At 46.5% G+C, this 27,757-nt stretch overlaps 12 non-coding genes and 1 pseudogene across 12 annotated transcripts; all 13 read left to right on the forward strand.

Moving 5' to 3' along the window:
- The first annotated feature begins 872 nt into the window (after window positions 1–872).
- On the forward strand, window positions 873–1,063 carry LOC130322475 (U2 spliceosomal RNA). Its single transcript, XR_008867978.1, has one exon. It is a non-coding gene; the product is annotated as a U2 spliceosomal RNA (small nuclear RNA).
- A 2,094-nt stretch (window positions 1,064–3,157) lies between these two features.
- Window positions 3,158–3,348, forward strand: LOC130322476 (U2 spliceosomal RNA). Its single transcript, XR_008867979.1, has one exon. It is a non-coding gene; the product is annotated as a U2 spliceosomal RNA (small nuclear RNA).
- A 2,088-nt stretch (window positions 3,349–5,436) lies between these two features.
- On the forward strand, window positions 5,437–5,627 carry LOC130322477 (U2 spliceosomal RNA). Its single transcript, XR_008867980.1, has one exon. It is a non-coding gene; the product is annotated as a U2 spliceosomal RNA (small nuclear RNA).
- Window positions 5,628–7,720: 2,093 nt separating this feature from the next.
- Window positions 7,721–7,911, forward strand: LOC130322478 (U2 spliceosomal RNA). Its single transcript, XR_008867981.1, has one exon. It is a non-coding gene; the product is annotated as a U2 spliceosomal RNA (small nuclear RNA).
- Window positions 7,912–10,012: 2,101 nt separating this feature from the next.
- Window positions 10,013–10,172, forward strand: LOC130322489 (U2 spliceosomal RNA; annotated as a pseudogene).
- A 692-nt stretch (window positions 10,173–10,864) lies between these two features.
- LOC130322488 (U2 spliceosomal RNA) lies at window positions 10,865–11,064 on the forward strand. The gene has a single exon (XR_008867990.1). It is a non-coding gene; the product is annotated as a U2 spliceosomal RNA (small nuclear RNA).
- A 2,094-nt stretch (window positions 11,065–13,158) lies between these two features.
- On the forward strand, window positions 13,159–13,349 carry LOC130322479 (U2 spliceosomal RNA). The gene has a single exon (XR_008867982.1). It is a non-coding gene; the product is annotated as a U2 spliceosomal RNA (small nuclear RNA).
- A 2,093-nt stretch (window positions 13,350–15,442) lies between these two features.
- On the forward strand, window positions 15,443–15,633 carry LOC130322480 (U2 spliceosomal RNA). The gene has a single exon (XR_008867983.1). It is a non-coding gene; the product is annotated as a U2 spliceosomal RNA (small nuclear RNA).
- Window positions 15,634–17,726: 2,093 nt separating this feature from the next.
- Window positions 17,727–17,917, forward strand: LOC130322481 (U2 spliceosomal RNA). The gene has a single exon (XR_008867984.1). It is a non-coding gene; the product is annotated as a U2 spliceosomal RNA (small nuclear RNA).
- Window positions 17,918–20,009: 2,092 nt separating this feature from the next.
- LOC130322482 (U2 spliceosomal RNA) lies at window positions 20,010–20,200 on the forward strand. Its single transcript, XR_008867985.1, has one exon. It is a non-coding gene; the product is annotated as a U2 spliceosomal RNA (small nuclear RNA).
- Window positions 20,201–22,291: 2,091 nt separating this feature from the next.
- LOC130322483 (U2 spliceosomal RNA) lies at window positions 22,292–22,482 on the forward strand. The gene has a single exon (XR_008867986.1). It is a non-coding gene; the product is annotated as a U2 spliceosomal RNA (small nuclear RNA).
- A 2,091-nt stretch (window positions 22,483–24,573) lies between these two features.
- Window positions 24,574–24,764, forward strand: LOC130322486 (U2 spliceosomal RNA). Its single transcript, XR_008867988.1, has one exon. It is a non-coding gene; the product is annotated as a U2 spliceosomal RNA (small nuclear RNA).
- A 2,092-nt stretch (window positions 24,765–26,856) lies between these two features.
- On the forward strand, window positions 26,857–27,047 carry LOC130322487 (U2 spliceosomal RNA). Its single transcript, XR_008867989.1, has one exon. It is a non-coding gene; the product is annotated as a U2 spliceosomal RNA (small nuclear RNA).
- The last annotated feature ends 710 nt before the right edge of the window (window positions 27,048–27,757 follow it).

Below are 27,757 nucleotides of genomic sequence, written 5' to 3' on the forward strand. Positions count from 1 at the left end.
GCGCACACACACACATAGATATAAACGTATTCTCCGTTGAGATATTGCAGCCGCTGCTGTGTCCAGGCCCAGGAGCCTTAGCACTGTGCTGTGATGTCACTCAATACCACTGACATCACTAGGTGTAAACAACATCTCTCCTTTGCTGTGTATGTGACTATGGAGCTGTTTGGTGATGTCGTCTATTACGGCCTTCATAGAAGCAACAGGAGATTGTTGCATCCATCTTGAACCCTCAGAACTACAGTGCTATGATGTCACTCACTTCCACAGGCCTTGCAGAGTGTAAACAACAACAACCCAGCTTTGTTGTGTATGTAACCAAAGGGATTTGTGATGTCACCTAGAACCTTCACAGCAGCGACAGCTTTATGAGGAGCATCAGCACTGCTCTGCCTGAGCAGAACCATCACCGCCATAGGTTGTCAAATAACCCGGATTTAACCCACACAGGTAAGTCCAATGGGGTGCAGGCATGTCCTCTATGCTTACAGCTTCCCGTGGGTGTTGGTTTGATACCGTTTGGGGACAGCCAAGGAGGCATCTGCAGGCAACAAAGGTAGGTGTGTGCTTGTGTGTGTGTTTCCTATGCAGATCCTAAGCCCAGTGTCACATGCAAGTAGGAGGAGTAAGAAGGGTTCCTGGCAAATCCGGGTTATGGATTGCATTTAAAAAGGCCCCGTGGGAGTGCAATGGGCCCCTGTCTTGCTGCTTAGCAATAATGGTATGGGTTTAGGTTCTGCTGTGTGTACTGGTGGTTGACTGCCCCCCAGCCCAGAGTGTGCATGGAAAATTGTCTGGCAGCCTCCCTGACAGCAAGCAGTGATAGTGCCCATGAAGGGGACCTTGTTGGGCCCGCCCCTTTCACGGTTATCGCTTCTCGGCCTTTTGGCTAAGATCAAGTGTAGTATCTGTTCTTATCAGTTTAATATCTGATACGTCCCCTATCTGGGGACCATATATTAAATGGATTTTTGAGAACGGGGGCCGATTTCGAAGCTTGCTTCCGTCGCCCTATGCATTGACCCGATATGGCAGTATCTTCGGGTACAGTGCACCACCCCCTTACAGGGTTAAAAAGAAAGATTCCTACTTTCATTGCTACCTGCTTGCTGGCTAGCCAGCTAGCCAGCCCTGTGGGCCTTGCTGCTGCTGCAGCCAAAAAACAAAAGGTGGTGCTGCTGCTGCTTCTGCTGCTTCTGCTTCTGCTTGTGTCTGGCCCCTGTTGGAGCGTCCAGGCACAGGACTTCTGCTGCTGCTGACTAAATGGCCTCCTTAATTGGATCATTTGAGTAGCCAGCACACCTGTGCAGGTAGGGCATGACATGATAGGCAGCTGCCTTGATAGCGGGTGGGTGCTGAATGTTCCTAATTGACAAAATAAGATTAATGCTTATGAAGAAATATAAAATCTCATCCCTTCCCCAATATCGCGCCACACCCCTACCCCTTAATTCCCTGGTTGAACGTGATGGACATATGTCTTTTTTCGACCGTACTAACTATGTAACTATGTAACATAACATGGGGGGGGGGGGGGGGGTCTCCTGGCTGTTCACACAGGTGTGTCATTGCTGTACATTGACCATGCATTGCTTCTGTGGTATTGCAAAGGCAAAGACAAATGCTTCCAGCCATCCATTGCACTAATGGATTGGTCATCAGCTGGCTGTCTATGTCCCGCATCAATATAGACCAAAGTACAGAGGGTTAGGCTATGCTATTGTGCACCTACCTGATGCATCAGAAGGTGCGAGGCCCTTGCTAAATTCTGTGCACAGACTTTGAGATCTATGCTTTAGACTGTATCTAAACCTGCTCCAACATGGACTGACATTCTGGCCTACTTTCAGCCGATGCGACTTGTCTGTCGCTGAACAGTCGCTTTTTATGTATTCAGCACCTATGTATAATGTTGTAAAAATGCTCTAGAAGCTAAAGTCGCAGAAATGTCACACATATTTGGCCTGCAACTTTCTGTGCGACAAATTCAGACAGGAAAAATCAGTATAAATCCTTAGAAAATTATCCCCCAGTGTCTCCATCTGCTGGCGGTATTGAATAAGCATTGCTGCACTGATGGGGTATGCATTAGACGAAAAAAAAGAAGAAAAAGAAGAATAATACGCCCAGAAAAGAGGCGAAAAGGAGAAAAACGTAAAAAAACGTGAAAAAAAAGTAAGAGGAAGAGAAGGGAAAAAAAGGTGGAAATGGGTTTAAAAGTGATTTCGGCGGAGAAATATATATATATATATATATATATATATATATATATATATATATATGCGCACACACACACATAGATATAAACGTATTCTCCGTTGAGATATTGCAGCCGCTGCTGTGTCCAGGCCCAGGAGCCTTAGCACTGTGCTGTGATGTCACTCAATACCACTGACATCACTAGGTGTAAACAACATCTCTCCTTTGCTGTGTATGTGACTATGGAGCTGTTTGGTGATGTCGTCTATTACGGCCTTCATAGAAGCAACAGGAGATTGTTGCATCCATCTTGAACCCTCAGAACTACAGTGCTATGATGTCACTCACTTCCACAGGCCTTGCAGAGTGTAAACAACAACAACCCAGCTTTGTTGTGTATGTAACCAAAGGGATTTGTGATGTCACCTAGAACCTTCACAGCAGCGACAGCTTTATGAGGAGCATCAGCACTGCTCTGCCTGAGCAGAACCATCACCGCCATAGGTTGTCAAATAACCCGGATTTAACCCACACAGGTAAGTCCAATGGGGTGCAGGCATGTCCTCTATGCTTACAGCTTCCCGTGGGTGTTGGTTTGATACCGTTTGGGGACAGCCAAGGAGGCATCTGCAGGCAACAAAGGTAGGTGTGTGCTTGTGTGTGTGTTTCCTATGCAGATCCTAAGCCCAGTGTCACATGCAAGTAGGAGGAGTAAGAAGGGTTCCTGGCAAATCCGGGTTATGGATTGCATTTAAAAAGGCCCCGTGGGAGTGCAATGGGCCCCTGTCTTGCTGCTTAGCAATAATGGTATGGGTTTAGGTTCTGCTGTGTGTACTGGTGGTTGACTGCCCCCCAGCCCAGAGTGTGCATGGAAAATTGTCTGGCAGCCTCCCTGACAGCAAGCAGTGATAGTGCCCATGAAGGGGACCTTGTTGGGCCCGCCCCTTTCACGGTTATCGCTTCTCGGCCTTTTGGCTAAGATCAAGTGTAGTATCTGTTCTTATCAGTTTAATATCTGATACGTCCCCTATCTGGGGACCATATATTAAATGGATTTTTGAGAACGGGGGCCGATTTCGAAGCTTGCTTCCGTCGCCCTATGCATTGACCCGATATGGCAGTATCTTCGGGTACAGTGCACCACCCCCTTACAGGGTTAAAAAGAAAGATTCCTACTTTCATTGCTACCTGCTTGCTGGCTAGCCAGCTAGCCAGCCCTGTGGGCCTTGCTGCTGCTGCAGCAGCCAAAAAACAAAAGGTGGTGCTGCTGCTGCTTCTGCTGCTTCTGCTTCTGCTTGTGTCTGGCCCCTGTTGGAGCGTCCAGGCACAGGACTTCTGCTGCTGCTGACTAAATGGCCTCCTTAATTGGATCATTTGAGTAGCCAGCACACCTGTGCAGGTAGGGCATGACATGATAGGCAGCTGCCTTGATAGCGGGTGGGTGCTGAATGTTCCTAATTGACAAAATAAGATTAATGCTTATGAAGAAATATAAAATCTCATCCCTTCCCCAATATCGCGCCACACCCCTACCCCTTAATTCCCTGGTTGAACGTGATGGACATATGTCTTTTTTCGACCGTACTAACTATGTAACTATGTAACATAACATGGGGGGGGGGGGTCTCCTGGCTGTTCACACAGGTGTGTCATTGCTGTACATTGACCATGCATTGCTTCTGTGGTATTGCAAAGGCAAAGACAAATGCTTCCAGCCATCCATTGCACTAATGGATTGGTCATCAGCTGGCTGTCTATGTCCCGCATCAATATAGACCAAAGTACAGAGGGTTAGGCTATGCTATTGTGCACCTACCTGATGCATCAGAAGGTGCGAGGCCCTTGCTAAATTCTGTGCACAGACTTTGAGATCTATGCTTTAGACTGTATCTAAACCTGCTCCAACATGGACTGACATTCTGGCCTACTTTCAGCCGATGCGACTTGTCTGTCGCTGAACAGTCGCTTTTTATGTATTCAGCACCTATGTATAATGTTGTAAAAATGCTCTAGAAGCTAAAGTCGCAGAAATGTCACACATATTTGGCCTGCAACTTTCTGTGCGACAAATTCAGACAGGAAAAATCAGTATAAATCCTTAGAAAATTATCCCCCAGTGTCTCCATCTGCTGGCGGTATTGAATAAGCATTGCTGCACTGATGGGGTATGCATTAGACGAAAAAAAAGAAGAATAATACGCCCAGAAAAGAGGCGAAAAGGAGAAAAACGTAAAAAAACGTGAAAAAAAAGTAAGAGGAAGAGAAGGGAAAAAAAGGTGGAAATGGGTTTAAAAGTGATTTCGGCGGAGAATATATATATATATATATATATATATATATATATATATATATATATATATATGCGCACACACACACATAGATATAAACGTATTCTCCGTTGAGATATTGCAGCCGCTGCTGTGTCCAGGCCCAGGAGCCTTAGCACTGTGCTGTGATGTCACTCAATACCACTGACATCACTAGGTGTAAACAACATCTCTCCTTTGCTGTGTATGTGACTATGGAGCTGTTTGGTGATGTCGTCTATTACGGCCTTCATAGAAGCAACAGGAGATTGTTGCATCCATCTTGAACCCTCAGAACTACAGTGCTATGATGTCACTCACTTCCACAGGCCTTGCAGAGTGTAAACAACAACAACCCAGCTTTGTTGTGTATGTAACCAAAGGGATTTGTGATGTCACCTAGAACCTTCACAGCAGCGACAGCTTTATGAGGAGCATCAGCACTGCTCTGCCTGAGCAGAACCATCACCGCCATAGGTTGTCAAATAACCCGGATTTAACCCACACAGGTAAGTCCAATGGGGTGCAGGCATGTCCTCTATGCTTACAGCTTCCCGTGGGTGTTGGTTTGATACCGTTTGGGGACAGCCAAGGAGGCATCTGCAGGCAACAAAGGTAGGTGTGTGCTTGTGTGTGTGTTTCCTATGCAGATCCTAAGCCCAGTGTCACATGCAAGTAGGAGGAGTAAGAAGGGTTCCTGGCAAATCCGGGTTATGGATTGCATTTAAAAAGGCCCCGTGGGAGTGCAATGGGCCCCTGTCTTGCTGCTTAGCAATAATGGTATGGGTTTAGGTTCTGCTGTGTGTACTGGTGGTTGACTGCCCCCCAGCCCAGAGTGTGCATGGAAAATTGTCTGGCAGCCTCCCTGACAGCAAGCAGTGATAGTGCCCATGAAGGGGACCTTGTTGGGCCCGCCCCTTTCACGGTTATCGCTTCTCGGCCTTTTGGCTAAGATCAAGTGTAGTATCTGTTCTTATCAGTTTAATATCTGATACGTCCCCTATCTGGGGACCATATATTAAATGGATTTTTGAGAACGGGGGCCGATTTCGAAGCTTGCTTCCGTCGCCCTATGCATTGACCCGATATGGCAGTATCTTCGGGTACAGTGCACCACCCCCTTACAGGGTTAAAAAGAAAGATTCCTACTTTCATTGCTACCTGCTTGCTGGCTAGCCAGCTAGCCAGCCCTGTGGGCCTTGCTGCTGCTGCAGCAGCCAAAAAACAAAAGGTGGTGCTGCTGCTGCTTCTGCTGCTTCTGCTTCTGCTTGTGTCTGGCCCCTGTTGGAGCGTCCAGGCACAGGACTTCTGCTGCTGCTGACTAAATGGCCTCCTTAATTGGATCATTTGAGTAGCCAGCACACCTGTGCAGGTAGGGCATGACATGATAGGCAGCTGCCTTGATAGCGGGTGGGTGCTGAATGTTCCTAATTGACAAAATAAGATAAATGCTTATGAAGAAATATAAAATCTCATCCCTTCCCCAATATCGCGCCACACCCCTACCCCTTAATTCCCTGGTTGAACGTGATGGACATATGTCTTTTTTCGACCGTACTAACTATGTAACTATGTAACATAACATGGGGGGGGGGGGTCTCCTGGCTGTTCACACAGGTGTGTCATTGCTGTACATTGACCATGCATTGCTTCTGTGGTATTGCAAAGGCAAAGACAAATGCTTCCAGCCATCCATTGCACTAATGGATTGGTCATCAGCTGGCTGTCTATGTCCCGCATCAATATAGACCAAAGTACAGAGGGTTAGGCTATGCTATTGTGCACCTACCTGATGCATCAGAAGGTGCGAGGCCCTTGCTAAATTCTGTGCACAGACTTTGAGATCTATGCTTTAGACTGTATCTAAACCTGCTCCAACATGGACTGACATTCTGGCCTACTTTCAGCCGATGCGACTTGTCTGTCGCTGAACAGTCGCTTTTTATGTATTCAGCACCTATGTATAATGTTGTAAAAATGCTCTAGAAGCTAAAGTCGCAGAAATGTCACACATATTTGGCCTGCAACTTTCTGTGCGACAAATTCAGACAGGAAAAATCAGTATAAATCCTTAGAAAATTATCCCCCAGTGTCTCCATCTGCTGGCGGTATTGAATAAGCATTGCTGCACTGATGGGGTATGCATTAGACGAAAAAAAAGAAGAAAAAGAAGAATAATACGCCCAGAAAAGAGGCGAAAAGGAGAAAAACGTAAAAAAACGTGAAAAAAAAGTAAGAGGAAGAGAAGGGAAAAAAAGGTGGAAATGGGTTTAAAAGTGATTTCGGCGGAGAAATATATATATATATATATATATATATATATATATATATATATATGCGCACACACACACATAGATATAAACGTATTCTCCGTTGAGATATTGCAGCCGCTGCTGTGTCCAGGCCCAGGAGCCTTAGCACTGTGCTGTGATGTCACTCAATACCACTGACATCATCACTAGGTGTAAACAACATCTCTCCTTTGCTGTGTATGTGACTATGGAGCTGTTTGGTGATGTCGTCTATTACGGCCTTCATAGAAGCAACAGGAGATTGTTGCATCCATCTTGAACCCTCAGAACTACAGTGCTATGATGTCACTCACTTCCACAGGCCTTGCAGAGTGTAAACAACAACAACCCAGCTTTGTTGTGTATGTAACCAAAGGGATTTGTGATGTCACCTAGAACCTTCACAGCAGCGACAGCTTTATGAGGAGCATCAGCACTGCTCTGCCTGAGCAGAACCATCACCGCCATAGGTTGTCAAATAACCCGGATTTAACCCACACAGGTAAGTCCAATGGGGTGCAGGCATGTCCTCTATGCTTACAGCTTCCCGTGGGTGTTGGTTTGATACCGTTTGGGGACAGCCAAGGAGGCATCTGCAGGCAACAAAGGTAGGTGTGTGCTTGTGTGTGTGTTTCCTATGCAGATCCTAAGCCCAGTGTCACATGCAAGTAGGAGGAGTAAGAAGGGTTCCTGGCAAATCCGGGTTATGGATTGCATTTAAAAAGGCCCCGTGGGAGTGCAATGGGCCCCTGTCTTGCTGCTTAGCAATAATGGTATGGGTTTAGGTTCTGCTGTGTGTACTGGTGGTTGACTGCCCCCCAGCCCAGAGTGTGCATGGAAAATTGTCTGGCAGCCTCCCTGACAGCAAGCAGTGATAGTGCCCATGAAGGGGACCTTGTTGGGCCCGCCCCTTTCACGGTTATCGCTTCTCGGCCTTTTGGCTAAGATCAAGTGTAGTATCTGTTCTTATCAGTTTAATATCTGATACGTCCCCTATCTGGGGACCATATATTAAATGGATTTTTGAGAACGGGGGCCGATTTCGAAGCTTGCTTCCGTCGCCCTATGCATTGACCCGATATGGCAGTATCTTCGGGTACAGTGCACCACCCCCTTACAGGGTTAAAAAGAAAGATTCCTACTTTCATTGCTACCTGCTTGCTGGCTAGCCAGCTAGCCAGCCCTGTGGGCCTTGCTGCTGCTGCAGCCAAAAAACAAAAGGTGGTGCTGCTGCTGCTTCTGCTGCTTCTGCTTCTGCTTGTGTCTGGCCCCTGTTGGAGCGTCCAGGCACAGGACTTCTGCTGCTGCTGACTAAATGGCCTCCTTAATTGGATCATTTGAGTAGCCAGCACACCTGTGCAGGTAGGGCATGACATGATAGGCAGCTGCCTTGATAGCGGGTGGGTGCTGAATGTTCCTAATTGACAAAATAAGATTAATGCTTATGAAGAAATATAAAATCTCATCCCTTCCCCAATATCGCGCCACACCCCTACCCCTTAATTCCCTGGTTGAACGTGATGGACATATGTCTTTTTTCGACCGTACTAACTATGTAACTATGTAACATAACATGGGGGGGGGGGGGGGGTCTCCTGGCTGTTCACACAGGTGTGTCATTGCTGTACATTGACCATGCATTGCTTCTGTGGTATTGCAAAGGCAAAGACAAATGCTTCCAGCCATCCATTGCACTAATGGATTGGTCATCAGCTGGCTGTCTATGTCCCGCATCAATATAGACCAAAGTACAGAGGGTTAGGCTATGCTATTGTGCACCTACCTGATGCATCAGAAGGTGCGAGGCCCTTGCTAAATTCTGTGCACAGACTTTGAGATCTATGCTTTAGACTGTATCTAAACCTGCTCCAACATGGACTGACATTCTGGCCTACTTTCAGCCGATGCGACTTGTCTGTCGCTGAACAGTCGCTTTTTATGTATTCAGCACCTATGTATAATGTTGTAAAAATGCTCTAGAAGCTAAAGTCGCAGAAATGTCACACATATTTGGCCTGCAACTTTCTGTGCGACAAATTCAGACAGGAAAAATCAGTATAAATCCTTAGAAAATTATCCCCCAGTGTCTCCATCTGCTGGCGGTATTGAATAAGCATTGCTGCACTGATGGGGTATGCATTAGACGAAAAAAAAGAAGAAAAAGAAGAATAATACGCCCAGAAAAGAGGCGAAAAGGAGAAAAACGTAAAAAAACGTGAAAAAAAAGTAAGAGGAAGAGAAGGGAAAAAAAGGTGGAAATGGGTTTAAAAGTGATTTCGGCGGAGAAATATATATATATATATATATATATATATATATATATATATATATATATATATATGCGCACACACACACATAGATATAAACGTATTCTCCGTTGAGATATTGCAGCCGCTGCTGTGTCCAGGCCCAGGAGCCTTAGCACTGTGCTGTGATGTCACTCAATACCACTGACATCACTAGGTGTAAACAACATCTCTCCTTTGCTGTGTATGTGACTATGGAGCTGTTTGGTGATGTCGTCTATTACGGCCTTCATAGAAGCAACAGGAGATTGTTGCATCCATCTTGAACCCTCAGAACTACAGTGCTATGATGTCACTCACTTCCACAGGCCTTGCAGAGTGTAAACAACAACAACCCAGCTTTGTTGTGTATGTAACCAAAGGGATTTGTGATGTCACCTAGAACCTTCACAGCAGCGACAGCTTTATGAGGAGCATCAGCACTGCTCTGCCTGAGCAGAACCATCACCGCCATAGGTTGTCAAATAACCCGGATTTAACCCACACAGGTAAGTCCAATGGGGTGCAGGCATGTCCTCTATGCTTACAGCTTCCCGTGGGTGTTGGTTTGATACCGTTTGGGGACAGCCAAGGAGGCATCTGCAGGCAACAAAGGTAGGTGTGTGCTTGTGTGTGTGTTTCCTATGCAGATCCTAAGCCCAGTGTCACATGCAAGTAGGAGGAGTAAGAAGGGTTCCTGGCAAATCCGGGTTATGGATTGCATTTAAAAAGGCCCCGTGGGAGTGCAATGGGCCCCTGTCTTGCTGCTTAGCAATAATGGTATGGGTTTAGGTTCTGCTGTGTGTACTGGTGGTTGACTGCCCCCCAGCCCAGAGTGTGCATGGAAAATTGTCTGGCAGCCTCCCTGACAGCAAGCAGTGATAGTGCCCATGAAGGGGACCTTGTTGGGCCCGCCCCTTTCACGGTTATAGCTTCTCGGCCTTTTGGCTAAGATCAAGTGTAGTATCTGTTCTTATCAGTTTTCATGCTGGTGGGGATGGGTGCTGCATGGAGGATGCAGGTGTACCAGGGCTTTCCGGGGCTGGTTCTGAGGAATCAGCTCGACGGCTGCCCCGATGTGACCTGTTCCCTCCGGGTCTCGCCATGAGGCTGAGAGGGTCTAGAGCCGAGGTACTTTTGTGCCTCGGGGAGTGGTGACCCCGAGGTGCCGAAACTCACTGGGAGAATAGGCTCACTGAGTTGAAGCACGGGCACCATAATCTCTTCACCTTGTGGCACTCACCTCTTGATTCCCGGCCTTCTGGCTAGGATCAGAGAAATTTTTATAGATCCGGCCGGATGTCCGGGCAGTATATCTGCACACATTCACTTATTTATTTCTTTTTTGTCTCACTGTGTCACTTTTTGCGTGTTGTGTGTTCACAGGATTTGTCAGGATGCGGTAGCCCTTCTGGGTGTCCCTCCTGGCGGTCTAGGGGAGGTGTGTGTGGCCATTAGGTTCCGCACCTCCCTGCAAACACCCCGGGTACTCCTGCTTCGCAGGGTACCTACCGTAATCGGCTCTGCGGGCAGATACCTTGGCTAACGCCAAGGGGGATGCCGGGAGCATTTGTGGTCTCCTAGTAGCTTCGGCGAAAAGGGACATCGAACCTGGAACCTCGCAGGTACCTTTTGGTCCGGAGGCGAAGGGTAAGGTTTGTTGGGGGGCCTCTCTCCTATCGGAGAAGGGCTTGCGATAGACCGCATCCTTTGTGCACGTTTTTTTAGTGTAACACGTTTGCACTTTTTCTTGCACTTTGGGTGAATCGAAAGCACGTTCCTCGGCTTTAGATAAAAAAAAAAAAAAAAAAAAAAAAAAAAAAAAAATCTGTTCTTATCAGTTTAATATCTGATACGTCCCCTATCTGGGGACCATATATTAAATGGATTTTTGAGAACGGGGGCCGATTTCGAAGCTTGCTTCCGTCGCCCTATGCATTGACCCGATATGGCAGTATCTTCGGGTACAGTGCACCACCCCCTTACAGGGTTAAAAAGAAAGATTCCTACTTTCATTGCTACCTGCTTGCTGGCTAGCCAGCTAGCCAGCCCTGTGGGCCTTGCTGCTGCTGCAGCCAAAAAACAAAAGGTGGTGCTGCTGCTGCTTCTGCTGCTTCTGCTTCTGCTTGTGTCTGGCCCCTGTTGGAGCGTCCAGGCACAGGACTTCTGCTGCTGCTGACTAAATGGCCTCCTTAATTGGATCATTTGAGTAGCCAGCACACCTGTGCAGGTAGGGCATGACATGATAGGCAGCTGCCTTGATAGCGGGTGGGTGCTGAATGTTCCTAATTGACAAAATAAGATTAATGCTTATGAAGAAATATAAAATCTCATCCCTTCCCCAATATCGCGCCACACCCCTACCCCTTAATTCCCTGGTTGAACGTGATGGACATATGTCTTTTTTCGACCGTACTAACTATGTAACTATGTAACATAACATGGGGGGGGGGGGGGGGGGGTCTCCTGGCTGTTCACACAGGTGTGTCATTGCTGTACATTGACCATGCATTGCTTCTGTGGTATTGCAAAGGCAAAGACAAATGCTTCCAGCCATCCATTGCACTAATGGATTGGTCATCAGCTGGCTGTCTATGTCCCGCATCAATATAGACCAAAGTACAGAGGGTTAGGCTATGCTATTGTGCACCTACCTGATGCATCAGAAGGTGCGAGGCCCTTGCTAAATTCTGTGCACAGACTTTGAGATCTATGCTTTAGACTGTATCTAAACCTGCTCCAACATGGACTGACATTCTGGCCTACTTTCAGCCGATGCGACTTGTCTGTCGCTGAACAGTCGCTTTTTATGTATTCAGCACCTATGTATAATGTTGTAAAAATGCTCTAGAAGCTAAAGTCGCAGAAATGTCACACATATTTGGCCTGCAACTTTCTGTGCGACAAATTCAGACAGGAAAAATCAGTATAAATCCTTAGAAAATTATCCCCCAGTGTCTCCATCTGCTGGCGGTATTGAATAAGCATTGCTGCACTGATGGGGTATGCATTAGACGAAAAAAAAGAAGAAAAAGAAGAATAATACGCCCAGAAAAGAGGCGAAAAGGAGAAAAACGTAAAAAAACGTGAAAAAAAAGTAAGAGGAAGAGAAGGGAAAAAAAGGTGGAAATGGGTTTAAAAGTGATTTCGGCGGAGAAATATATATATATATATATATATATATATATATATATATATATATGCGCACACACACACATAGATATAAACGTATTCTCCGTTGAGATATTGCAGCCGCTGCTGTGTCCAGGCCCAGGAGCCTTAGCACTGTGCTGTGATGTCACTCAATACCACTGACATCACTAGGTGTAAACAACATCTCTCCTTTGCTGTGTATGTGACTATGGAGCTGTTTGGTGATGTCGTCTATTACGGCCTTCATAGAAGCAACAGGAGATTGTTGCATCCATCTTGAACCCTCAGAACTACAGTGCTATGATGTCACTCACTTCCACAGGCCTTGCAGAGTGTAAACAACAACAACCCAGCTTTGTTGTGTATGTAACCAAAGGGATTTGTGATGTCACCTAGAACCTTCACAGCAGCGACAGCTTTATGAGGAGCATCAGCACTGCTCTGCCTGAGCAGAACCATCACCGCCATAGGTTGTCAAATAACCCGGATTTAACCCACACAGGTAAGTCCAATGGGGTGCAGGCATGTCCTCTATGCTTACAGCTTCCCGTGGGTGTTGGTTTGATACCGTTTGGGGACAGCCAAGGAGGCATCTGCAGGCAACAAAGGTAGGTGTGTGCTTGTGTGTGTGTTTCCTATGCAGATCCTAAGCCCAGTGTCACATGCAAGTAGGAGGAGTAAGAAGGGTTCCTGGCAAATCCGGGTTATGGATTGCATTTAAAAAGGCCCCGTGGGAGTGCAATGGGCCCCTGTCTTGCTGCTTAGCAATAATGGTATGGGTTTAGGTTCTGCTGTGTGTACTGGTGGTTGACTGCCCCCCAGCCCAGAGTGTGCATGGAAAATTGTCTGGCAGCCTCCCTGACAGCAAGCAGTGATAGTGCCCATGAAGGGGACCTTGTTGGGCCCGCCCCTTTCACGGTTATCGCTTCTCGGCCTTTTGGCTAAGATCAAGTGTAGTATCTGTTCTTATCAGTTTAATATCTGATACGTCCCCTATCTGGGGACCATATATTAAATGGATTTTTGAGAACGGGGGCCGATTTCGAAGCTTGCTTCCGTCGCCCTATGCATTGACCCGATATGGCAGTATCTTCGGGTACAGTGCACCACCCCCTTACAGGGTTAAAAAGAAAGATTCCTACTTTCATTGCTACCTGCTTGCTGGCTAGCCAGCTAGCCAGCCCTGTGGGCCTTGCTGCTGCTGCAGCCAAAAAACAAAAGGTGGTGCTGCTGCTGCTTCTGCTGCTTCTGCTTCTGCTTGTGTCTGGCCCCTGTTGGAGCGTCCAGGCACAGGACTTCTGCTGCTGCTGACTAAATGGCCTCCTTAATTGGATCATTTGAGTAGCCAGCACACCTGTGCAGGTAGGGCATGACATGATAGGCAGCTGCCTTGATAGCGGGTGGGTGCTGAATGTTCCTAATTGACAAAATAAGATTAATGCTTATGAAGAAATATAAAATCTCATCCCTTCCCCAATATCGCGCCACACCCCTACCCCTTAATTCCCTGGTTGAACGTGATGGACATATGTCTTTTTTCGACCGTACTAACTATGTAACTATGTAACATAACATGGGGGGGGGGGGGGTCTCCTGGCTGTTCACACAGGTGTGTCATTGCTGTACATTGACCATGCATTGCTTCTGTGGTATTGCAAAGGCAAAGACAAATGCTTCCAGCCATCCATTGCACTAATGGATTGGTCATCAGCTGGCTGTCTATGTCCCGCATCAATATAGACCAAAGTACAGAGGGTTAGGCTATGCTATTGTGCACCTACCTGATGCATCAGAAGGTGCGAGGCCCTTGCTAAATTCTGTGCACAGACTTTGAGATCTATGCTTTAGACTGTATCTAAACCTGCTCCAACATGGACTGACATTCTGGCCTACTTTCAGCCGATGCGACTTGTCTGTCGCTGAACAGTCGCTTTTTATGTATTCAGCACCTATGTATAATGTTGTAAAAATGCTCTAGAAGCTAAAGTCGCAGAAATGTCACACATATTTGGCCTGCAACTTTCTGTGCGACAAATTCAGACAGGAAAAATCAGTATAAATCCTTAGAAAATTATCCCCCAGTGTCTCCATCTGCTGGCGGTATTGAATAAGCATTGCTGCACTGATGGGGTATGCATTAGACGAAAAAAAAGAAGAAAAAGAAGAATAATACGCCCAGAAAAGAGGCGAAAAGGAGAAAAACGTAAAAAAACGTGAAAAAAAAGTAAGAGGAAGAGAAGGGAAAAAAAGGTGGAAATGGGTTTAAAAGTGATTTCGGCGGAGAAATATATATATATATATATATATATATATATATATATATATATATATATGCGCACACACACACATAGATATAAACGTATTCTCCGTTGAGATATTGCAGCCGCTGCTGTGTCCAGGCCCAGGAGCCTTAGCACTGTGCTGTGATGTCACTCAATACCACTGACATCACTAGGTGTAAACAACATCTCTCCTTTGCTGTGTATGTGACTATGGAGCTGTTTGGTGATGTCGTCTATTACGGCCTTCATAGAAGCAACAGGAGATTGTTGCATCCATCTTGAACCCTCAGAACTACAGTGCTATGATGTCACTCACTTCCACAGGCCTTGCAGAGTGTAAACAACAACAACCCAGCTTTGTTGTGTATGTAACCAAAGGGATTTGTGATGTCACCTAGAACCTTCACAGCAGCGACAGCTTTATGAGGAGCATCAGCACTGCTCTGCCTGAGCAGAACCATCACCGCCATAGGTTGTCAAATAACCCGGATTTAACCCACACAGGTAAGTCCAATGGGGTGCAGGCATGTCCTCTATGCTTACAGCTTCCCGTGGGTGTTGGTTTGATACCGTTTGGGGACAGCCAAGGAGGCATCTGCAGGCAACAAAGGTAGGTGTGTGCTTGTGTGTGTGTTTCCTATGCAGATCCTAAGCCCAGTGTCACATGCAAGTAGGAGGAGTAAGAAGGGTTCCTGGCAAATCCGGGTTATGGATTGCATTTAAAAAGGCCCCGTGGGAGTGCAATGGGCCCCTGTCTTGCTGCTTAGCAATAATGGTATGGGTTTAGGTTCTGCTGTGTGTACTGGTGGTTGACTGCCCCCCAGCCCAGAGTGTGCATGGAAAATTGTCTGGCAGCCTCCCTGACAGCAAGCAGTGATAGTGCCCATGAAGGGGACCTTGTTGGGCCCGCCCCTTTCACGGTTATCGCTTCTCGGCCTTTTGGCTAAGATCAAGTGTAGTATCTGTTCTTATCAGTTTAATATCTGATACGTCCCCTATCTGGGGACCATATATTAAATGGATTTTTGAGAACGGGGGCCGATTTCGAAGCTTGCTTCCGTCGCCCTATGCATTGACCCGATATGGCAGTATCTTCGGGTACAGTGCACCACCCCCTTACAGGGTTAAAAAGAAAGATTCCTACTTTCATTGCTACCTGCTTGCTGGCTAGCCAGCTAGCCAGCCCTGTGGGCCTTGCTGCTGCTGCAGCCAAAAAACAAAAGGTGGTGCTGCTGCTGCTTCTGCTGCTTCTGCTTCTGCTTGTGTCTGGCCCCTGTTGGAGCGTCCAGGCACAGGACTTCTGCTGCTGCTGACTAAATGGCCTCCTTAATTGGATCATTTGAGTAGCCAGCACACCTGTGCAGGTAGGGCATGACATGATAGGCAGCTGCCTTGATAGCGGGTGGGTGCTGAATGTTCCTAATTGACAAAATAAGATTAATGCTTATGAAGAAATATAAAATCTCATCCCTTCCCCAATATCGCGCCACACCCCTACCCCTTAATTCCCTGGTTGAACGTGATGGACATATGTCTTTTTTCGACCGTACTAACTATGTAACTATGTAACATAACATGGGGGGGGGGGGGGGTCTCCTGGCTGTTCACACAGGTGTGTCATTGCTGTACATTGACCATGCATTGCTTCTGTGGTATTGCAAAGGCAAAGACAAATGCTTCCAGCCATCCATTGCACTAATGGATTGGTCATCAGCTGGCTGTCTATGTCCCGCATCAATATAGACCAAAGTACAGAGGGTTAGGCTATGCTATTGTGCACCTACCTGATGCATCAGAAGGTGCGAGGCCCTTGCTAAATTCTGTGCACAGACTTTGAGATCTATGCTTTAGACTGTATCTAAACCTGCTCCAACATGGACTGACATTCTGGCCTACTTTCAGCCGATGCGACTTGTCTGTCGCTGAACAGTCGCTTTTTATGTATTCAGCACCTATGTATAATGTTGTAAAAATGCTCTAGAAGCTAAAGTCGCAGAAATGTCACACATATTTGGCCTGCAACTTTCTGTGCGACAAATTCAGACAGGAAAAATCAGTATAAATCCTTAGAAAATTATCCCCCAGTGTCTCCATCTGCTGGCGGTATTGAATAAGCATTGCTGCACTGATGGGGTATGCATTAGACGAAAAAAAAGAAGAAAAAGAAGAATAATACGCCCAGAAAAGAGGCGAAAAGGAGAAAAACGTAAAAAAACGTGAAAAAAAAGTAAGAGGAAGAGAAGGGAAAAAAAGGTGGAAATGGGTTTAAAAGTGATTTCGGCGGAGAAATATATATATATATATATATATATATATATATATATATACTATATATGCGCACACACACACATAGATATAAACGTATTCTCCGTTGAGATATTGCAGCCGCTGCTGTGTCCAGGCCCAGGAGCCTTAGCACTGTGCTGTGATGTCACTCAATACCACTGACATCACTAGGTGTAAACAACATCTCTCCTTTGCTGTGTATGTGACTATGGAGCTGTTTGGTGATGTCGTCTATTACGGCCTTCATAGAAGCAACAGGAGATTGTTGCATCCATCTTGAACCCTCAGAACTACAGTGCTATGATGTCACTCACTTCCACAGGCCTTGCAGAGTGTAAACAACAACAACCCAGCTTTGTTGTGTATGTAACCAAAGGGATTTGTGATGTCACCTAGAACCTTCACAGCAGCGACAGCTTTATGAGGAGCATCAGCACTGCTCTGCCTGAGCAGAACCATCACCGCCATAGGTTGTCAAATAACCCGGATTTAACCCACACAGGTAAGTCCAATGGGGTGCAGGCATGTCCTCTATGCTTACAGCTTCCCGTGGGTGTTGGTTTGATACCGTTTGGGGACAGCCAAGGAGGCATCTGCAGGCAACAAAGGTAGGTGTGTGCTTGTGTGTGTGTTTCCTATGCAGATCCTAAGCCCAGTGTCACATGCAAGTAGGAGGAGTAAGAAGGGTTCCTGGCAAATCCGGGTTATGGATTGCATTTAAAAAGGCCCCGTGGGAGTGCAATGGGCCCCTGTCTTGCTGCTTAGCAATAATGGTATGGGTTTAGGTTCTGCTGTGTGTACTGGTGGTTGACTGCCCCCCAGCCCAGAGTGTGCATGGAAAATTGTCTGGCAGCCTCCCTGACAGCAAGCAGTGATAGTGCCCATGAAGGGGACCTTGTTGGGCCCGCCCCTTTCACGGTTATCGCTTCTCGGCCTTTTGGCTAAGATCAAGTGTAGTATCTGTTCTTATCAGTTTAATATCTGATACGTCCCCTATCTGGGGACCATATATTAAATGGATTTTTGAGAACGGGGGCCGATTTCGAAGCTTGCTTCCGTCGCCCTATGCATTGACCCGATATGGCAGTATCTTCGGGTACAGTGCACCACCCCCTTACAGGGTTAAAAAGAAAGATTCCTACTTTCATTGCTACCTGCTTGCTGGCTAGCCAGCTAGCCAGCCCTGTGGGCCTTGCTGCTGCTGCAGCCAAAAAACAAAAGGTGGTGCTGCTGCTGCTTCTGCTGCTTCTGCTTCTGCTTGTGTCTGGCCCCTGTTGGAGCGTCCAGGCACAGGACTTCTGCTGCTGCTGACTAAATGGCCTCCTTAATTGGATCATTTGAGTAGCCAGCACACCTGTGCAGGTAGGGCATGACATGATAGGCAGCTGCCTTGATAGCGGGTGGGTGCTGAATGTTCCTAATTGACAAAATAAGATTAATGCTTATGAAGAAATATAAAATCTCATCCCTTCCCCAATATCGCGCCACACCCCTACCCCTTAATTCCCTGGTTGAACGTGATGGACATATGTCTTTTTTCGACCGTACTAACTATGTAACTATGTAACATAACATGGGGGGGGGGGGGGGTCTCCTGGCTGTTCACACAGGTGTGTCATTGCTGTACATTGACCATGCATTGCTTCTGTGGTATTGCAAAGGCAAAGACAAATGCTTCCAGCCATCCATTGCACTAATGGATTGGTCATCAGCTGGCTGTCTATGTCCCGCATCAATATAGACCAAAGTACAGAGGGTTAGGCTATGCTATTGTGCACCTACCTGATGCATCAGAAGGTGCGAGGCCCTTGCTAAATTCTGTGCACAGACTTTGAGATCTATGCTTTAGACTGTATCTAAACCTGCTCCAACATGGACTGACATTCTGGCCTACTTTCAGCCGATGCGACTTGTCTGTCGCTGAACAGTCGCTTTTTATGTATTCAGCACCTATGTATAATGTTGTAAAAATGCTCTAGAAGCTAAAGTCGCAGAAATGTCACACATATTTGGCCTGCAACTTTCTGTGCGACAAATTCAGACAGGAAAAATCAGTATAAATCCTTAGAAAATTATCCCCCAGTGTCTCCATCTGCTGGCGGTATTGAATAAGCATTGCTGCACTGATGGGGTATGCATTAGACGAAAAAAAAGAAGAAAAAGAAGAATAATACGCCCAGAAAAGAGGCGAAAAGGAGAAAAACGTAAAAAAACGTGAAAAAAAAGTAAGAGGAAGAGAAGGGAAAAAAAGGTGGAAATGGGTTTAAAAGTGATTTCGGCGGAGAAATATATATATATATATATATATATATATATATATATATATATATATGCGCACACACACACATAGATATAAACGTATTCTCCGTTGAGATATTGCAGCCGCTGCTGTGTCCAGGCCCAGGAGCCTTAGCACTGTGCTGTGATGTCACTCAATACCACTGACATCACTAGGTGTAAACAACATCTCTCCTTTGCTGTGTATGTGACTATGGAGCTGTTTGGTGATGTCGTCTATTACGGCCTTCATAGAAGCAACAGGAGATTGTTGCATCCATCTTGAACCCTCAGAACTACAGTGCTATGATGTCACTCACTTCCACAGGCCTTGCAGAGTGTAAACAACAACAACCCAGCTTTGTTGTGTATGTAACCAAAGGGATTTGTGATGTCACCTAGAACCTTCACAGCAGCGACAGCTTTATGAGGAGCATCAGCACTGCTCTGCCTGAGCAGAACCATCACCGCCATAGGTTGTCAAATAACCCGGATTTAACCCACACAGGTAAGTCCAATGGGGTGCAGGCATGTCCTCTATGCTTACAGCTTCCCGTGGGTGTTGGTTTGATACCGTTTGGGGACAGCCAAGGAGGCATCTGCAGGCAACAAAGGTAGGTGTGTGCTTGTGTGTGTGTTTCCTATGCAGATCCTAAGCCCAGTGTCACATGCAAGTAGGAGGAGTAAGAAGGGTTCCTGGCAAATCCGGGTTATGGATTGCATTTAAAAAGGCCCCGTGGGAGTGCAATGGGCCCCTGTCTTGCTGCTTAGCAATAATGGTATGGGTTTAGGTTCTGCTGTGTGTACTGGTGGTTGACTGCCCCCCAGCCCAGAGTGTGCATGGAAAATTGTCTGGCAGCCTCCCTGACAGCAAGCAGTGATAGTGCCCATGAAGGGGACCTTGTTGGGCCCGCCCCTTTCACGGTTATCGCTTCTCGGCCTTTTGGCTAAGATCAAGTGTAGTATCTGTTCTTATCAGTTTAATATCTGATACGTCCCCTATCTGGGGACCATATATTAAATGGATTTTTGAGAACGGGGGCCGATTTCGAAGCTTGCTTCCGTCGCCCTATGCATTGACCCGATATGGCAGTATCTTCGGGTACAGTGCACCACCCCCTTACAGGGTTAAAAAGAAAGATTCCTACTTTCATTGCTACCTGCTTGCTGGCTAGCCAGCTAGCCAGCCCTGTGGGCCTTGCTGCTGCTGCAGCCAAAAAACAAAAGGTGGTGCTGCTGCTGCTTCTGCTGCTTCTGCTTCTGCTTGTGTCTGGCCCCTGTTGGAGCGTCCAGGCACAGGACTTCTGCTGCTGCTGACTAAATGGCCTCCTTAATTGGATCATTTGAGTAGCCAGCACACCTGTGCAGGTAGGGCATGACATGATAGGCAGCTGCCTTGATAGCGGGTGGGTGCTGAATGTTCCTAATTGACAAAATAAGATTAATGCTTATGAAGAAATATAAAATCTCATCCCTTCCCCAATATCGCGCCACACCCCTACCCCTTAATTCCCTGGTTGAACGTGATGGACATATGTCTTTTTTCGACCGTACTAACTATGTAACTATGTAACATAACATGGGGGGGGGGGGGGTCTCCTGGCTGTTCACACAGGTGTGTCATTGCTGTACATTGACCATGCATTGCTTCTGTGGTATTGCAAAGGCAAAGACAAATGCTTCCAGCCATCCATTGCACTAATGGATTGGTCATCAGCTGGCTGTCTATGTCCCGCATCAATATAGACCAAAGTACAGAGGGTTAGGCTATGCTATTGTGCACCTACCTGATGCATCAGAAGGTGCGAGGCCCTTGCTAAATTCTGTGCACAGACTTTGAGATCTATGCTTTAGACTGTATCTAAACCTGCTCCAACATGGACTGACATTCTGGCCTACTTTCAGCCGATGCGACTTGTCTGTCGCTGAACAGTCGCTTTTTATGTATTCAGCACCTATGTATAATGTTGTAAAAATGCTCTAGAAGCTAAAGTCGCAGAAATGTCACACATATTTGGCCTGCAACTTTCTGTGCGACAAATTCAGACAGGAAAAATCAGTATAAATCCTTAGAAAATTATCCCCCAGTGTCTCCATCTGCTGGCGGTATTGAATAAGCATTGCTGCACTGATGGGGTATGCATTAGACGAAAAAAAAGAAGAAAAAGAAGAATAATACGCCCAGAAAAGAGGCGAAAAGGAGAAAAACGTAAAAAAACGTGAAAAAAAAGTAAGAGGAAGAGAAGGGAAAAAAAGGTGGAAATGGGTTTAAAAGTGATTTCGGCGGAGAAATATATATATATATATATATATATATATATATATATATATATATATGCGCACACACACACATAGATATAAACGTATTCTCCGTTGAGATATTGCAGCCGCTGCTGTGTCCAGGCCCAGGAGCCTTAGCACTGTGCTGTGATGTCACTCAATACCACTGACATCACTAGGTGTAAACAACATCTCTCCTTTGCTGTGTATGTGACTATGGAGCTGTTTGGTGATGTCGTCTATTACGGCCTTCATAGAAGCAACAGGAGATTGTTGCATCCATCTTGAACCCTCAGAACTACAGTGCTATGATGTCACTCACTTCCACAGGCCTTGCAGAGTGTAAACAACAACAACCCAGCTTTGTTGTGTATGTAACCAAAGGGATTTGTGATGTCACCTAGAACCTTCACAGCAGCGACAGCTTTATGAGGAGCATCAGCACTGCTCTGCCTGAGCAGAACCATCACCGCCATAGGTTGTCAAATAACCCGGATTTAACCCACACAGGTAAGTCCAATGGGGTGCAGGCATGTCCTCTATGCTTACAGCTTCCCGTGGGTGTTGGTTTGATACCGTTTGGGGACAGCCAAGGAGGCATCTGCAGGCAACAAAGGTAGGTGTGTGCTTGTGTGTGTGTTTCCTATGCAGATCCTAAGCCCAGTGTCACATGCAAGTAGGAGGAGTAAGAAGGGTTCCTGGCAAATCCGGGTTATGGATTGCATTTAAAAAGGCCCCGTGGGAGTGCAATGGGCCCCTGTCTTGCTGCTTAGCAATAATGGTATGGGTTTAGGTTCTGCTGTGTGTACTGGTGGTTGACTGCCCCCCAGCCCAGAGTGTGCATGGAAAATTGTCTGGCAGCCTCCCTGACAGCAAGCAGTGATAGTGCCCATGAAGGGGACCTTGTTGGGCCCGCCCCTTTCACGGTTATCGCTTCTCGGCCTTTTGGCTAAGATCAAGTGTAGTATCTGTTCTTATCAGTTTAATATCTGATACGTCCCCTATCTGGGGACCATATATTAAATGGATTTTTGAGAACGGGGGCCGATTTCGAAGCTTGCTTCCGTCGCCCTATGCATTGACCCGATATGGCAGTATCTTCGGGTACAGTGCACCACCCCCTTACAGGGTTAAAAAGAAAGATTCCTACTTTCATTGCTACCTGCTTGCTGGCTAGCCAGCTAGCCAGCCCTGTGGGCCTTGCTGCTGCTGCAGCCAAAAAACAAAAGGTGGTGCTGCTGCTGCTTCTGCTGCTTCTGCTTCTGCTTGTGTCTGGCCCCTGTTGGAGCGTCCAGGCACAGGACTTCTGCTGCTGCTGACTAAATGGCCTCCTTAATTGGATCATTTGAGTAGCCAGCACACCTGTGCAGGTAGGGCATGACATGATAGGCAGCTGCCTTGATAGCGGGTGGGTGCTGAATGTTCCTAATTGACAAAATAAGATTAATGCTTATGAAGAAATATAAAATCTCATCCCTTCCCCAATATCGCGCCACACCCCTACCCCTTAATTCCCTGGTTGAACGTGATGGACATATGTCTTTTTTCGACCGTACTAACTATGTAACTATGTAACATAACATGGGGGGGGGGGGGGTCTCCTGGCTGTTCACACAGGTGTGTCATTGCTGTACATTGACCATGCATTGCTTCTGTGGTATTGCAAAGGCAAAGACAAATGCTTCCAGCCATCCATTGCACTAATGGATTGGTCATCAGCTGGCTGTCTATGTCCCGCATCAATATAGACCAAAGTACAGAGGGTTAGGCTATGCTATTGTGCACCTACCTGATGCATCAGAAGGTGCGAGGCCCTTGCTAAATTCTGTGCACAGACTTTGAGATCTATGCTTTAGACTGTATCTAAACCTGCTCCAACATGGACTGACATTCTGGCCTACTTTCAGCCGATGCGACTTGTCTGTCGCTGAACAGTCGCTTTTTATGTATTCAGCACCTATGTATAATGTTGTAAAAATGCTCTAGAAGCTAAAGTCGCAGAAATGTCACACATATTTGGCCTGCAACTTTCTGTGCGACAAATTCAGACAGGAAAAATCAGTATAAATCCTTAGAAAATTATCCCCCAGTGTCTCCATCTGCTGGCGGTATTGAATAAGCATTGCTGCACTGATGGGGTATGCATTAGACGAAAAAAAAGAAGAAAAAGAAGAATAATACGCCCAGAAAAGAGGCGAAAAGGAGAAAAACGTAAAAAAACGTGAAAAAAAAGTAAGAGGAAGAGAAGGGAAAAAAAGGTGGAAATGGGTTTAAAAGTGATTTCGGCGGAGAAATATATATATATATATATATATATATATATATATATATATATATATGCGCACACACACACATAGATATAAACGTATTCTCCGTTGAGATATTGCAGCCGCTGCTGTGTCCAGGCCCAGGAGCCTTAGCACTGTGCTGTGATGTCACTCAATACCACTGACATCACTAGGTGTAAACAACATCTCTCCTTTGCTGTGTATGTGACTATGGAGCTGTTTGGTGATGTCGTCTATTACGGCCTTCATAGAAGCAACAGGAGATTGTTGCATCCATCTTGAACCCTCAGAACTACAGTGCTATGATGTCACTCACTTCCACAGGCCTTGCAGAGTGTAAACAACAACAACCCAGCTTTGTTGTGTATGTAACCAAAGGGATTTGTGATGTCACCTAGAACCTTCACAGCAGCGACAGCTTTATGAGGAGCATCAGCACTGCTCTGCCTGAGCAGAACCATCACCGCCATAGGTTGTCAAATAACCCGGATTTAACCCACACAGGTAAGTCCAATGGGGTGCAGGCATGTCCTCTATGCTTACAGCTTCCCGTGGGTGTTGGTTTGATACCGTTTGGGGACAGCCAAGGAGGCATCTGCAGGCAACAAAGGTAGGTGTGTGCTTGTGTGTGTGTTTCCTATGCAGATCCTAAGCCCAGTGTCACATGCAAGTAGGAGGAGTAAGAAGGGTTCCTGGCAAATCCGGGTTATGGATTGCATTTAAAAAGGCCCCGTGGGAGTGCAATGGGCCCCTGTCTTGCTGCTTAGCAATAATGGTATGGGTTTAGGTTCTGCTGTGTGTACTGGTGGTTGACTGCCCCCCAGCCCAGAGTGTGCATGGAAAATTGTCTGGCAGCCTCCCTGACAGCAAGCAGTGATAGTGCCCATGAAGGGGACCTTGTTGGGCCCGCCCCTTTCACGGTTATCGCTTCTCGGCCTTTTGGCTAAGATCAAGTGTAGTATCTGTTCTTATCAGTTTAATATCTGATACGTCCCCTATCTGGGGACCATATATTAAATGGATTTTTGAGAACGGGGGCCGATTTCGAAGCTTGCTTCCGTCGCCCTATGCATTGACCCGATATGGCAGTATCTTCGGGTACAGTGCACCACCCCCTTACAGGGTTAAAAAGAAAGATTCCTACTTTCATTGCTACCTGCTTGCTGGCTAGCCAGCTAGCCAGCCCTGTGGGCCTTGCTGCTGCTGCAGCCAAAAAACAAAAGGTGGTGCTGCTGCTGCTTCTGCTGCTTCTGCTTCTGCTTGTGTCTGGCCCCTGTTGGAGCGTCCAGGCACAGGACTTCTGCTGCTGCTGACTAAATGGCCTCCTTAATTGGATCATTTGAGTAGCCAGCACACCTGTGCAGGTAGGGCATGACATGATAGGCAGCTGCCTTGATAGCGGGTGGGTGCTGAATGTTCCTAATTGACAAAATAAGATTAATGCTTATGAAGAAATATAAAATCTCATCCCTTCCCCAATATCGCGCCACACCCCTACCCCTTAATTCCCTGGTTGAACGTGATGGACATATGTCTTTTTTCGACCGTACTAACTATGTAACTATGTAACATAACATGGGGGGGGGGGGGGGTCTCCTGGCTGTTCACACAGGTGTGTCATTGCTGTACATTGACCATGCATTGCTTCTGTGGTATTGCAAAGGCAAAGACAAATGCTTCCAGCCATCCATTGCACTAATGGATTGGTCATCAGCTGGCTGTCTATGTCCCGCATCAATATAGACCAAAGTACAGAGGGTTAGGCTATGCTATTGTGCACCTACCTGATGCATCAGAAGGTGCGAGGCCCTTGCTAAATTCTGTGCACAGACTTTGAGATCTATGCTTTAGACTGTATCTAAACCTGCTCCAACATGGACTGACATTCTGGCCTACTTTCAGCCGATGCGACTTGTCTGTCGCTGAACAGTCGCTTTTTATGTATTCAGCACCTATGTATAATGTTGTAAAAATGCTCTAGAAGCTAAAGTCGCAGAAATGTCACACATATTTGGCCTGCAACTTTCTGTGCGACAAATTCAGACAGGAAAAATCAGTATAAATCCTTAGAAAATTATCCCCCAGTGTCTCCATCTGCTGGCGGTATTGAATAAGCATTGCTGCACTGATGGGGTATGCATTAGACGAAAAAAAAGAAGAAAAAGAAGAATAATACGCCCAGAAAAGAGGCGAAAAGGAGAAAAACGTAAAAAAACGTGAAAAAAAAGTAAGAGGAAGAGAAGGGAAAAAAAGGTGGAAATGGGTTTAAAAGTGATTTCGGCGGAGAAATATATATATATATATATATATATATATATATATATATATATATATGCGCACACACACACATAGATATAAACGTATTCTCCGTTGAGATATTGCAGCCGCTGCTGTGTCCAGGCCCAGGAGCCTTAGCACTGTGCTGTGATGTCACTCAATACCACTGACATCACTAGGTGTAAACAACATCTCTCCTTTGCTGTGTATGTGACTATGGAGCTGTTTGGTGATGTCGTCTATTACGGCCTTCATAGAAGCAACAGGAGATTGTTGCATCCATCTTGAACCCTCAGAACTACAGTGCTATGATGTCACTCACTTCCACAGGCCTTGCAGAGTGTAAACAACAACAACCCAGCTTTGTTGTGTATGTAACCAAAGGGATTTGTGATGTCACCTAGAACCTTCACAGCAGCGACAGCTTTATGAGGAGCATCAGCACTGCTCTGCCTGAGCAGAACCATCACCGCCATAGGTTGTCAAATAACCCGGATTTAACCCACACAGGTAAGTCCAATGGGGTGCAGGCATGTCCTCTATGCTTACAGCTTCCCGTGGGTGTTGGTTTGATACCGTTTGGGGACAGCCAAGGAGGCATCTGCAGGCAACAAAGGTAGGTGTGTGCTTGTGTGTGTGTTTCCTATGCAGATCCTAAGCCCAGTGTCACATGCAAGTAGGAGGAGTAAGAAGGGTTCCTGGCAAATCCGGGTTATGGATTGCATTTAAAAAGGCCCCGTGGGAGTGCAATGGGCCCCTGTCTTGCTGCTTAGCAATAATGGTATGGGTTTAGGTTCTGCTGTGTGTACTGGTGGTTGACTGCCCCCCAGCCCAGAGTGTGCATGGAAAATTGTCTGGCAGCCTCCCTGACAGCAAGCAGTGATAGTGCCCATGAAGGGGACCTTGTTGGGCCCGCCCCTTTCACGGTTATCGCTTCTCGGCCTTTTGGCTAAGATCAAGTGTAGTATCTGTTCTTATCAGTTTAATATCTGATACGTCCCCTATCTGGGGACCATATATTAAATGGATTTTTGAGAACGGGGGCCGATTTCGAAGCTTGCTTCCGTCGCCCTATGCATTGACCCGATATGGCAGTATCTTCGGGTACAGTGCACCACCCCCTTACAGGGTTAAAAAGAAAGATTCCTACTTTCATTGCTACCTGCTTGCTGGCTAGCCAGCTAGCCAGCCCTGTGGGCCTTGCTGCTGCTGCAGCCAAAAAACAAAAGGTGGTGCTGCTGCTGCTTCTGCTGCTTCTGCTTCTGCTTGTGTCTGGCCCCTGTTGGAGCGTCCAGGCACAGGACTTCTGCTGCTGCTGACTAAATGGCCTCCTTAATTGGATCATTTGAGTAGCCAGCACACCTGTGCAGGTAGGGCATGACATGATAGGCAGCTGCCTTGATAGCGGGTGGGTGCTGAATGTTCCTAATTGACAAAATAAGATTAATGCTTATGAAGAAATATAAAATCTCATCCCTTCCCCAATATCGCGCCACACCCCTACCCCTTAATTCCCTGGTTGAACGTGATGGACATATGTCTTTTTTCGACCGTACTAACTATGTAACTATGTAACATAACATGGGGGGGGGGGGGGTCTCCTGGCTGTTCACACAGGTGTGTCATTGCTGTACATTGACCATGCATTGCTTCTGTGGTATTGCAAAGGCAAAGACAAATGCTTCCAGCCATCCATTGCACTAATGGATTGGTCATCAGCTGGCTGTCTATGTCCCGCATCAATATAGACCAAAGTACAGAGGGTTAGGCTATGCTATTGTGCACCTACCTGATGCATCAGAAGGTGCGAGGCCCTTGCTAAATTCTGTG

Source organism: Hyla sarda, unplaced genomic scaffold (assembly GCF_029499605.1).
Source record: "Hyla sarda isolate aHylSar1 unplaced genomic scaffold, aHylSar1.hap1 scaffold_2346, whole genome shotgun sequence".
Lineage (NCBI taxonomy): Eukaryota > Metazoa > Chordata > Amphibia > Anura > Hylidae > Hyla > Hyla sarda.